Source organism: Arachis hypogaea, chromosome 16, assembly GCF_003086295.3.
Source record: "Arachis hypogaea cultivar Tifrunner chromosome 16, arahy.Tifrunner.gnm2.J5K5, whole genome shotgun sequence".
Taxonomy (NCBI): Eukaryota; Viridiplantae; Streptophyta; class Magnoliopsida; order Fabales; family Fabaceae; genus Arachis; species Arachis hypogaea.
The window spans coordinates 75,095,579-75,106,306 of record NC_092051.1 but is presented as its reverse complement, the minus strand read 5'-3'; the positions used below and the strand labels follow the sequence as shown (position 1 = coordinate 75,106,306).

Below are 10,728 nucleotides of genomic sequence, written 5' to 3'. Positions count from 1 at the left end.
CAAGAAGAAATTACCAAGAGGGTGGAAAAATAGAAAAATTCCCACTAAAAGCTTCATACAAGGGGATAAAGTGATGCTAGCTTACCAACCAATGGAAACATCTCCTCACTTTGCCGAATACTACACAGTGAATAAAATCCTCTCACTTGAACATGTGAAAATCATCAAGAATGATACTGGAGGAAAGCTCACGGTGAGAGGGGAAGGGCTGAGGCATTATGTTCATCATCCTCCCTAACAAGGGACAACCGTCAAGCTAATGACGATAAAAGAGTGCTTGTTGGGAGGCAACCGAACCAGAGGTTACTCTCTTTTCCTTTACTGTTTCAATAAGAAAGTTAAGTAGATTTATCTGGATTCCAAGGAGCTAAGTCTGGTGTTGCACACCAAAGTAATTCAATGGTGAATGTTAGATGCTAAGTTTGGTGTTCCACCAAAGATTTCATTAAAAACACATTTCAACCCTCAGTATGATTAGTTATCAGCTCCAAACAATCAGAGAGATTACTTAACAATTGTTTAGTTTCTAGTTCATAGTTTGTTTTCTAGTTCATAGTCTGTTTTCTAGTTCATAGTTTGTTTATAATTTATTTTCTTACTAAAGCACATGAAGTTTTTTGCATGTATACAAACTGCTGCATAAGACAAGGAACTAAGTTTGGTATTCACACACCCAAATAAGTTCAGAAGCCTACAAACATACATGCGTACTAACCATTTTGCAAGTGCTTGGAGAATGATAAACCCCAATTTTGTGGTTTATATTGTGTAGAATTTGGGAGATTTTATCAATATTTCTCACACTTATTCACAAGAAATGCATGATTTTGTCTCTCTTCCTAATTTTGCTTCATGATGAAAAACATGCTTATTTTACCTTAGAATTGCTACATTTTGATCCTCTTTTATTGCCATTCGATGTCGTAATGTATTTGTTGAGTGATTTCATGATTTATAGGACAAGAATGGCTTGGAGGAGAGAAAGAAAGCATGCACAAGAGGAAGGAACATGAAGATTTGGATTTTTGGGAACTTCAGCATAGGCGCGCACGCGTACTTCACGCGCACGCGTGGATGTGGATAGCTGGAAGCGGCGCACAAGGATGGACGCATCCACATGGATCAGAGAAATCCCACCGGCGCGCACACGCACATGGCGCGCACGCGTGGATCACAAAAGCAATCGGCGCGCACGTACACATGGCACGCATGCGCGGAAAGCTGCACGTGACCTCATTAAAGAAAATTGTGCTTGGCAATTTCTGAGGCTCATCAGGCCCAAATTCAAGCTGTTTCTGCATGGAAAAGACCCAAGGATGCTAGGGGAAAAGGAGGGGATCAATCACTTTACACTTAGACACAATTTTAGCTAGTTTTTGGTTCTTTGTTCTTCTAGAGAGAGAAACCCTTATTCCTCTCTAAATCTAGCTTTAATTTGATCTTCCCTTGTTGAATTCTAAATTGGATCTTGTTAATTACTAGTTTTAATTGTTTAATGTGAATTCTCTAGTATAATTTTGTTTAGATCTTGTGTTAGTTTTATGTTTTCTTGTTGTTTGTCATTTTATACTCATTCCATGAATCTTGTAGATCTTGATTTATTATTGTTGTATTGATGATTCCCATGATTAATTGTGTTGTTTGAGTGATTATTTGTTGATAATTGTTAGTGGGTACTTGTTGGTTCTAATTTAATTGCAATTTGAATAGATCTTTTATTAATGCTTACCATGAGTTTGATGAAATGTTTCCTTTGATTACGGAGTAGTTCTCTTTACTCTTGGCCTAGGCTAAGGGAATTGGGTAAGCTTGAGTCATTGGGTCTAATGGATTTGATGATTTGGGAACCCTTAGTGGTCAATTTGATAGCCATTGACACTAGCCTACTACTAAGTTAATTAGTAGTTGGGTTGGACCTTATGGGTTGATGTTGACCAAACCATTTAACATACTTCAAGTATAGAAGTAGATTTAATGAGTTTGGTTCCTCATAATTGTCAAGATATGGTTATTAGACAAGGATAGTGACCCCAATTCCCATGCTTAGCCAAGAGTTGTTTTTGTCATTCATATTTGAAAACCCAAAAATCTTGATTGCTTTGTCTTAGTTATAGTTACGTGTTTAGTTAGAATAGAATTACATTAGATGTTATTTTATGAGTTTGGAATTATTTACATTTTGCTCTAATTATTTGCATTAGTTTCTTGCATCCCAAGATTACTTGCTTGTTAAGATTCCTAGTTTAATTTCTTGCTCATGACTTGCAACCCCGGAATTTTAACTAATGTTGAAGCACATGTTTGCCCATTCCTTGTGAGATGACCTAAGGTTTGAATACTTCGGTTACTTTTATTGGGGTTGAACTTGTGACAACCAATTTCCTTCTAAATTTGATACTCGAGGATTGTTGTTGGAAAGAGCTAAACTTGCAACGGGATTTTATTGAGAAATTCTATACCAACATAGTCTCTTGAGGAACATCAAATTTTTGGCACTGTTGCCGGGGAATGGTTTCAACATATGCCTTGATATTGGTTATGTGAATATGTGAATATTGTAGATAGTTTACTTTCTTTTAATACTTAGCCATAGTTTAGATTTCTTTTGTATGTGTGCTATGACTCCCAAGTTTGATGACTCGGTCTCAACCGAATTCTAGCTTAGCCGAGTTTGACCCTGAGATTGAAAGAACTTTGTTACACACTCGGCAAGCTAGACGGCGGTTGGATTATACGGTTAGTACTTCGGCCTCTCTTGAGGAACACACCGAATCACTAGACGGTACCGAGAGTGACTTGGAGTCCGATACTTCCTATTCTTCTGTTGGCACTGTAACATCCCGCATTTTTTAAAATCTAATTATAAATAAATTATGATTTTATCTTATTAAGTTTAAACTTTATAATTTTAGAAATTATTTTGTTAGAAATAATTAAATAGATTCGGAAATAGTTTTATTTCGAATCAATTAATATTTTTAAGTAATCTAATTATAATGAAATATTTTGTATAATTTTAGTAATTGAAAAATAAAAAAAAAAGAATTGTATAATTTAATTTAAGTAACTATTATCCTGAAAAAAAAAGTTACGATTTATTTTATTAATTTGATATCTTATTTTATAAATTAATTAATTAATAGTAATTAAATTAGTTTTATTAATATTTGGAGTTTAAGTTGATTAATATTCTTATGTAATTTTTATAACTGGTTATTTCAAATGCTTTGGAAATAAAATTTAGTAATGAAATTATTATATAATTTAATTTAGGTAATTTCTAATATGAATGAATTATGGTTTATTTTATTAGTTTGAACTTTTAGAGATTAATTTATTAGGAATGATTAAATAGATTTTTATAAATACTTTAAGTTTAAGTAATTTTATTATAATTAGATATTTTGTAAATTGAAATTAAAGTTTCGGTGATAGAAAAATAATAAAAAGTTATATCATTTAATTTAACTAATTAGTATTGAGTTTAAACTGTACTTTATAAAAATGTGATTAATATGTTTATTTTATAATTTAAATTAAAAATAATTAATTTTACTTAGCAATATGTTGATAAATAATGTTCTTATATATTTTTAATAGAGTATATTTAATTTTAAAATTACTCTACTCTTCAATTTTATCAAAATATCTATTCATATCTATCTATATTCTTTTATAAAATCCTAATTTTAACCCTAATATCACAAGTTCTTAATTTATAACCTAAATTCTTAAATCTACAATCAAAAAAGGAAAGAAAAGGCACGGGGAGCTTAAGGGGGGAAAACAGAAGGGAAGAAAGAAGGAAACGGAGAGCAGAGGGAGAGGGTGACGGAACGGAGAAGAAGAGGGAGAAGTGGATCGTCATTGGGGAGGGAGGAGACTGCCGCCGTCGTGAGCCATCACTGTGTGCTGCCGTCGAGTACACGGACCAGAGGGAGATGCGAGCAGTGACTGAGAGGAAGCTCCGTCCTCGTCGCCGTTCCATAGTCGCTGTTGAAGCCATCCTCGTTGTCGTCGAATCGTCGCTGCTAAACCGCTGCTGTGCCGCCATCAAGTCTGAGTTGAGGAAAGGAGACGTGGAGTCGGCGTCGCTCAGTGAGAAACGCGAATGGCGAGGCAAAGCAGAACACATGGTGGGAAGGCTTTCCTTGCCACTGCCGCCGCCGGAATCATGAACCAAGGTGGAGGAGAAGGCCGTCTTCCCCGTTGCTGCTATAATCGTCCGTGCTGCTACTGATGCTTCCTTGTTCTGTTATTCCTTTCTAATTCTTGTAAGACATTCTTGTTCTGAACCTCCACTTGACGTTCTTGTTTATTCCACTACCATTTTATTAGCCTTATTGTTGTTCCAATTTAATTTAGCCCCTGTTCCACCCGTGAATTTCCAGAATTATTACTCTACCCAATATGAATTCATTCTTTTGCTCACTATCGTGGCCAACTCGCGTTGCTGCTGCCCTGTCAAAGCTGTTGTGAGTGTTGCTAACATTGGCGGATATCGGATGAAGGAGCTGCTGCATTTTGGGTGCAGCCCAACCAGTCATCACGCCACAATTCCGTCTTCGGTTTCGGTTTCTATGAAATTCGACATTGAGGTAGGGGGTTTAAAACGATTTCAATTTAAGAATGCCTACAAGGTTTATTGAATAACTGCAAATAGATTTAATAGCTGTGAGTAATTGATTGATTATGTAATTATTGAATTGTGGCTGAAAATTGTGATTGGAATGGTTGAGATTGTGATTTGGAATTGTTGATTTGTGATATTGATTGATTATGTGGATTGGGATTGCTTGATGACTAATTGTTGAGAATTTCTGAATTTTAATGGGTTATGTTGGATTTGTTTCCGTTGAGTTGTTATTTGGTATATTGTAATGTTAATGAACTTGGTTGGTGGTTGATTTGGAATTGGTTTTGAGGGGTTTTGAAGGGTTGGATTTTGAATACTAAATAGATTGCTGAAAAACTGATTTTTGAAATTAAAAGGTGACTTTGGAAGTGAATCATTTATTCAACGATAATCGAAATGATATAAGAGCAAAGGATGAGTAAAGTATAAGAAAAGTTGTTGTTGGGACTCAATTTTTAGAAGTTTGAATTAATTATAGAACTAGTTATGATTTTTCAAAGTTAAAATGTAAAACTTGATTTTCTGCATTATTTTTAAAGAAAGCCGGAAACTTTCAAAAACTATAACTATTTCTGTGATTATCGGAATTGCGTGGGACCAAGTCCGGATTGAGCTTCGGGATATGGGAAACTGGACTGCTGAATTTGAGACTTTTTCACTAAGTTTATGATTTATGGTGAATTTTTGAATCATGGATGTCAAAACTGGTTTTTCGGAAGAATGTTTAACGCAGCAGCAACTTGATTCCTCTATTGGAAATTGTGCAATTTGAATTTTGAAATGGAACAAATTTTAAATAAAATTTTATTCCTATTATTTTAATGCCGTAAAATTTCAGAACAATTGGACTTGTAGTTTTAAAGATATGAATTTTTGAAGGATGATGCATTATGCAGAAAAAGCCAGATTCTGTTTTCTTAAATTAGTAACTTTGGGAGTTTATAACTTTTGATCCTGGATAGATATTGAGATGCAACCAATTGGAGATGAAAATTAAGTATGTTTAGTATATGTGATTTAAATTTCAGGATTTTCCATGTTTTAATAAGTGAGTTATGGGACTTGGAAGAGGTTGTGTTCAATGATTTGTAAAACAGAATTCTGCAGAAAATTACCTAACTTCCAAGCTACGTAACTCCTTCATTAAAAATGGTATGACCCTGGAACCAATTGAGAAAGAAATTTGGATGAGTTATGTTTAACCACATTAATTTTGAAGGTAGTTAGATTTAATTTGGATTTTATATGAAATTTCAAATGTTGTATGGTGCTGCTGTCTTCTGGTTTTAAAACACTGCAGAACAGTCACGGTTTTGCTTATATTTCCGAAACTATAGTCAGCGAAAAATTATGATTTTTGATTTAATAGAAATCTTAATCCAAGACGGTCGCATGGATATAAAGTTTGCGCAATTCCAAATACATTTGATATTTTAAAAACAAAATGGAAATCAGGCTGCCAAGTTGTGTTGGTAATTATTTTGGATATGGAATTTAAGAAATAGATTTTCTATTATCAAATGTTTTTGAGAATATATTGCTGTGGCAAATGCTGAAAGAGTCTGATGAATTGTTGAGAAAGAAGGAACCCGTAAGGGTGGATAAGTCCTATTTTTAAAGGAGATTATGTCCAAATTTTTATAAAAAAATATAAGGACTTAATCAAAATAAATATTCAAGGCTTATTTAATAATAATAACTTCAATGATTCTTTTAAGAAAAGAATATTTGATCTATGAGATTGTTGACAAGGGCGTGGGTCTAGTCCCGCTTGCGAATTTGCAATTATGAAAGAAAAAGGAAAGAGTAAAGTACTTATTGTATGATTATCTGTTGCTTGAGGCAACCTAAGAGATATTATTTGTTTGTTTGTTGCTTGAAACAACCCAAGAGATGTTTGTTTGTTGCTTGCGGCAACCCAAGAGATATTATATATATATTTGTTGCTTAATGCAACCCAAGAGATATTATATATATATATATTTGTTGCTTAATGCAACCCAAGAGATATTATTTATTTGTTTGTTGCTTAATGCAACCCAAGAGATGTTTGTTTATTTATCTGTTGCCCTGAGGCAACCAAAGAGTAATTTTCCGTTCCCAAGAGTATATATTTCCTGCGAGTAGAAAGCAGAGGCTGTCTCAATAGAGCTGCAAATAATTATATGCGCATTTATTTGAATGGAAAATCGTATCCGGGAAATCGTGAACTCGTGACCGGATAAATGTCGGGAATGCAGGTGCTAACCGACACATGAGCTCATGGCCTGTACTAGGACTAGACATTCATCATATGCATCTATGTGACATTGTTTGGGTGTGCATATTGTAATTGGTTTGCCTAAATGAATAATTCTGTTAACTGTTAATTGCTATATTTGATATAATTGCTCTTGATTGTGTTTGAACCTCATTACTTGTGTTTGAAATTGATTGGCTGGATTGTGTGAGTTGGGTGTTGGTTGAATTGCTTGGGCCTGAGGCCATGACTGGTTTGTGTTGGAAGTCTAGTTCTGTATAAAGTATCTGACTGGTTCAGCATAGACTTAATGAACCTATGCTTGGAGCAGGATGATCATTTATACCACGTAGGTAACTTCTTTTATGTTATGGTCTAGTAAGGTATGAAAAATCAAACTTGTTCAGCATAGACTTAATGAACCTATGACTGGGACAGGTTGGTCATTCATACAGTCTAGGGAACTTTTAAAAGTTTTACAAGAAAAATATGGATTTAGGATATTAAGTAATTAACTAATGCTTTTAAAGAAAGTTAGTTTCCTTTTAGATGTCTATGAATGCAGTTAACTATTTGCGCTTTATTCTTTACTTTCACGGCATTCTCGACCTCTACTGAGAACATGTGGTTTGGTTCTCACCCCCAAATTTTCCACCCTTTCAGCGACAGGTTTGAAGACGCAATTTGAAGCTGCGAGCGATCAGTAGGCTTTCTTTATGGTTTTAATTGCTTTCATAGAATTCCCTCACTCTTGTCCTTTGAGATTTTATTTTACATAGAGGGGTAGGTTTAGTATATTGTATTTGAGTTTTATTTGGTCTCTTTTGTATAAGAATTATTATCAATAATATTTATGTGATTATTATTATTTGTGAATGTTTGAATTATGACTTTAATGAATAAAAAAACAAAATTTTCTGGCATTTTCTTAAAACTGAAACGCGAACTCGATACAAAGGCTCGATAATTAAGTAGTTAATACTAGAGAAGGTTACGTAATGTTCTTTCTAGTGGAAATACCCTGACTTAAGCAAGGTATTTTGCTGGACGGGACGTTACAGGCACTACTAATACATCTTTGCTTTTTATAGGTGAGCCATACACGGTGGAGCCACGACGGATCCCTTGGAGAAGAGAGTTTTTAGATAAATTCTTCCCACCGGAGAAGACCGACTACATCCGGAAGGAGATTTCGGGTATAATGCAAAAGGACCAAGAGAGTTTGTATGAGTATTGGACTCGGTTTAAGAGGCTATTGGAATCTTGTTCACACTATGGGTTGAACACTCACTTGCTCATTAGTTACTTCACCGGAGATCTATGTGCGGAAGATAGAAGATTGCTCACCGCTTCTAGTGGCGGTTCCCATTCAAAAAACAAGATAGAGGGAGAAGCTTGGAAATTGATAAATGATGTTACCGAGGCTACACAACATGTAAGGGTGAGAAGTAATCCTCTCAAGGGTGTGGTAGAACCATCCCATTCCGAAGCAAGCTTAACCAAGGCACTTGGGGACATGACCACTATCCTCACTTAAATACAAAAAGATCAAAAGGAATACTACTCCATCCAAGCCCCACCTCAAGTTGCTCAACTTGAAGGCCTTCCTAGGATTTGTGATTTCTGCTCTAACACCACACATTACACCGATCAATGCCATCAAATTCAAGAGGACCATGCCCTTGGTGTGGCCAATGAGAATTATAACAACCGTCCACCATATCCTTCTCAAGGCCAAAACCACTACTCTCATGGTAGTAATCAAAATCAAGGGTAGAGGGATAATGTACAAGGAAGCAATCAAAACCAAAAATGGAACAACTCTTCTTCTCATTACAACAACAACCAATCTTCATCCTAATACCACCACAACAACAACAACCATCAAGCCAAAAAAAATCACCACAACCAAATCCAAAACAACTACACCAAATACCAAGCACCACACCATAGACAACAATCCAACCAATCATCTTCATCTTCCCCCAATCAATTTGATGAGCTTAGAGCCGCTATGGAGAAACGGGACGAGAGCTACAAGGCTCAATTCGATACCATGGGCACTCAATTAGCCAATCCTACCGACATGATTTTGAAGATGTCCATGTCCTCCTCCAACAACACCAACCAACCCTTAAGCTCTTCTAGCCTTTCTTCCCAACCCCAACTAAACCCCAAGGGCGGTCTCAACGCCATCACTCTACGGTTGGAGACTACATTAGAGGAGATACCTCCTAGGGTTATAGAAGACATTCATGAGGAAGAAGTGGTTGTTGAAGCTCCACATGAAGAGGAAGAGGTAGACAAAAGGCAAGATGAAGAAGGTGTAAGCCTTAAGGAACCCAAGAGGAAAGCTATAGTGTATGAGTCCATCCCTATCCCATTCCCTTCATTGGTAAAGAAAGCAAAGAAGACACCGGAATTTGATTTGAACATGCTTCAAGTGTTCAAGAAGGTTGAGGTAACCATACCACTTCTTGATGCTATCCAACAAATTCCAAAGTATGCAAAATTTCTGAAAGACTTGTGCACACACAAGGATAGGGTAGAATAGTTGGAAACATTATCCTTGGGTAGTTCAATTTCTTCCTTGATGGAACCTATTCCAAAGAAATGCGGTGACCCTGGACCTTGTTTGGTGTCTTGTTGTATTGGTGGGCGCACTTTTCATGACTGTATGTGTGATCTAAGAGCTTGCGTAAGCGTCATGCCACTTTCTATCTTTGTGCGGTTGAATTTAGCTCCATTAAAGAAGTCAGCGGCGAAGTTTGCCTTAGCCGATAAGAGTGTGATCACTGTGATGGGAATAGCAGAAGATGTACTTGTGGCAATCAAGGACTTGATCTTTCTGGTTGACAATTACATCCTTAAAATGCCTCCAACAGAAAATAGAAGCACATCCTCTGTTCTACTTGGTAGACCTTTTCTCAAGACCTCTATATTCAAGTTAGATGCATTCACCGGCACATATTCCTTTGAGGTTGGAGACAAGACTATCAAGTTCAATTTGGAAGAAGCCATGAAGCATCCTCCCGAAGAGAATTCCGTTCTCCGATGTGATGTAATCGATGAAGTGGTAGCGAAGTGGAAGAAGAAGACCACAACAAGTTGTGCTACCATATTGTTGAAGAGACGGATTACCAAGAGGGTGAACATGAGAAAGTTGTTGAGAATGAACTCCGTGAGCTTGATGAAAAGGAACCTTAGCTTGAGGCAAAGAGTGAATTGAAACCGCTTCCATCTCATTTGAAGTATGCTTTCTTAGAGGACAACCAAAAGTTTTCGGTCATTATTGCTAGTGAGCTTTCTAGTGAAGAAGAAGAAAAGCTCCTAGCTGTTCTAAGAAGGTACAAGAAGGTGATTGGTTGGAGCCTAGCTGATATTGTGGGGATTGACCCTCGCAAGTGCATTGACGGAGTACAGAAGTTGGTGAATTAAAAATTATTAAAATAGTTACGTTGTAAGTATAGTTCTTAACTCACCGAAAATCTACCTATCAATTTAGAAATATGTCACAGAGAATTTAAAGTAAAAATTACTGGTAGTTTGAGTCCCAGCTCGTCTCCCAACGAGTTGCAGAAAAGCATGCTATTTTATTAATCAGATGTTTCCAAAGAAATTGAGTTAAGTAGATGGAAAATTAAATTGAGAAAATTAAATAATATGAGTAAAATCCTTGAGTGGGAGTTGATTAGTTGGAATCTCTATTATTGATGGAATGATTTCAAGATTAATTGATAATTAATGGTTGTTCTGTTTAGTTATCCTTTACTAGGTAAAGGAAAGTCAAACGAGTTGGAATGCTAGATCTGTTCACAAGTTGCAACCCACTTAGTTCAAAGGGATTGGTGTT

The 10,728-nt window shown here is 35.9% G+C and overlaps 1 long non-coding RNA gene across 1 annotated transcript; it reads left to right on the top strand.

Annotated features, from left to right (window-relative positions):
* Nucleotides 1-4,452: 4,452 nt before the first annotated feature.
* LOC140179811 (uncharacterized) lies at nt 4,453-7,743 on the top strand. The gene is made up of 2 exons (XR_011873630.1): nt 4,453-4,598; nt 7,539-7,743. It is a non-coding gene; the product is annotated as an uncharacterized lncRNA (long non-coding RNA).
* Nucleotides 7,744-10,728: the final 2,985 nt, after the last annotated feature.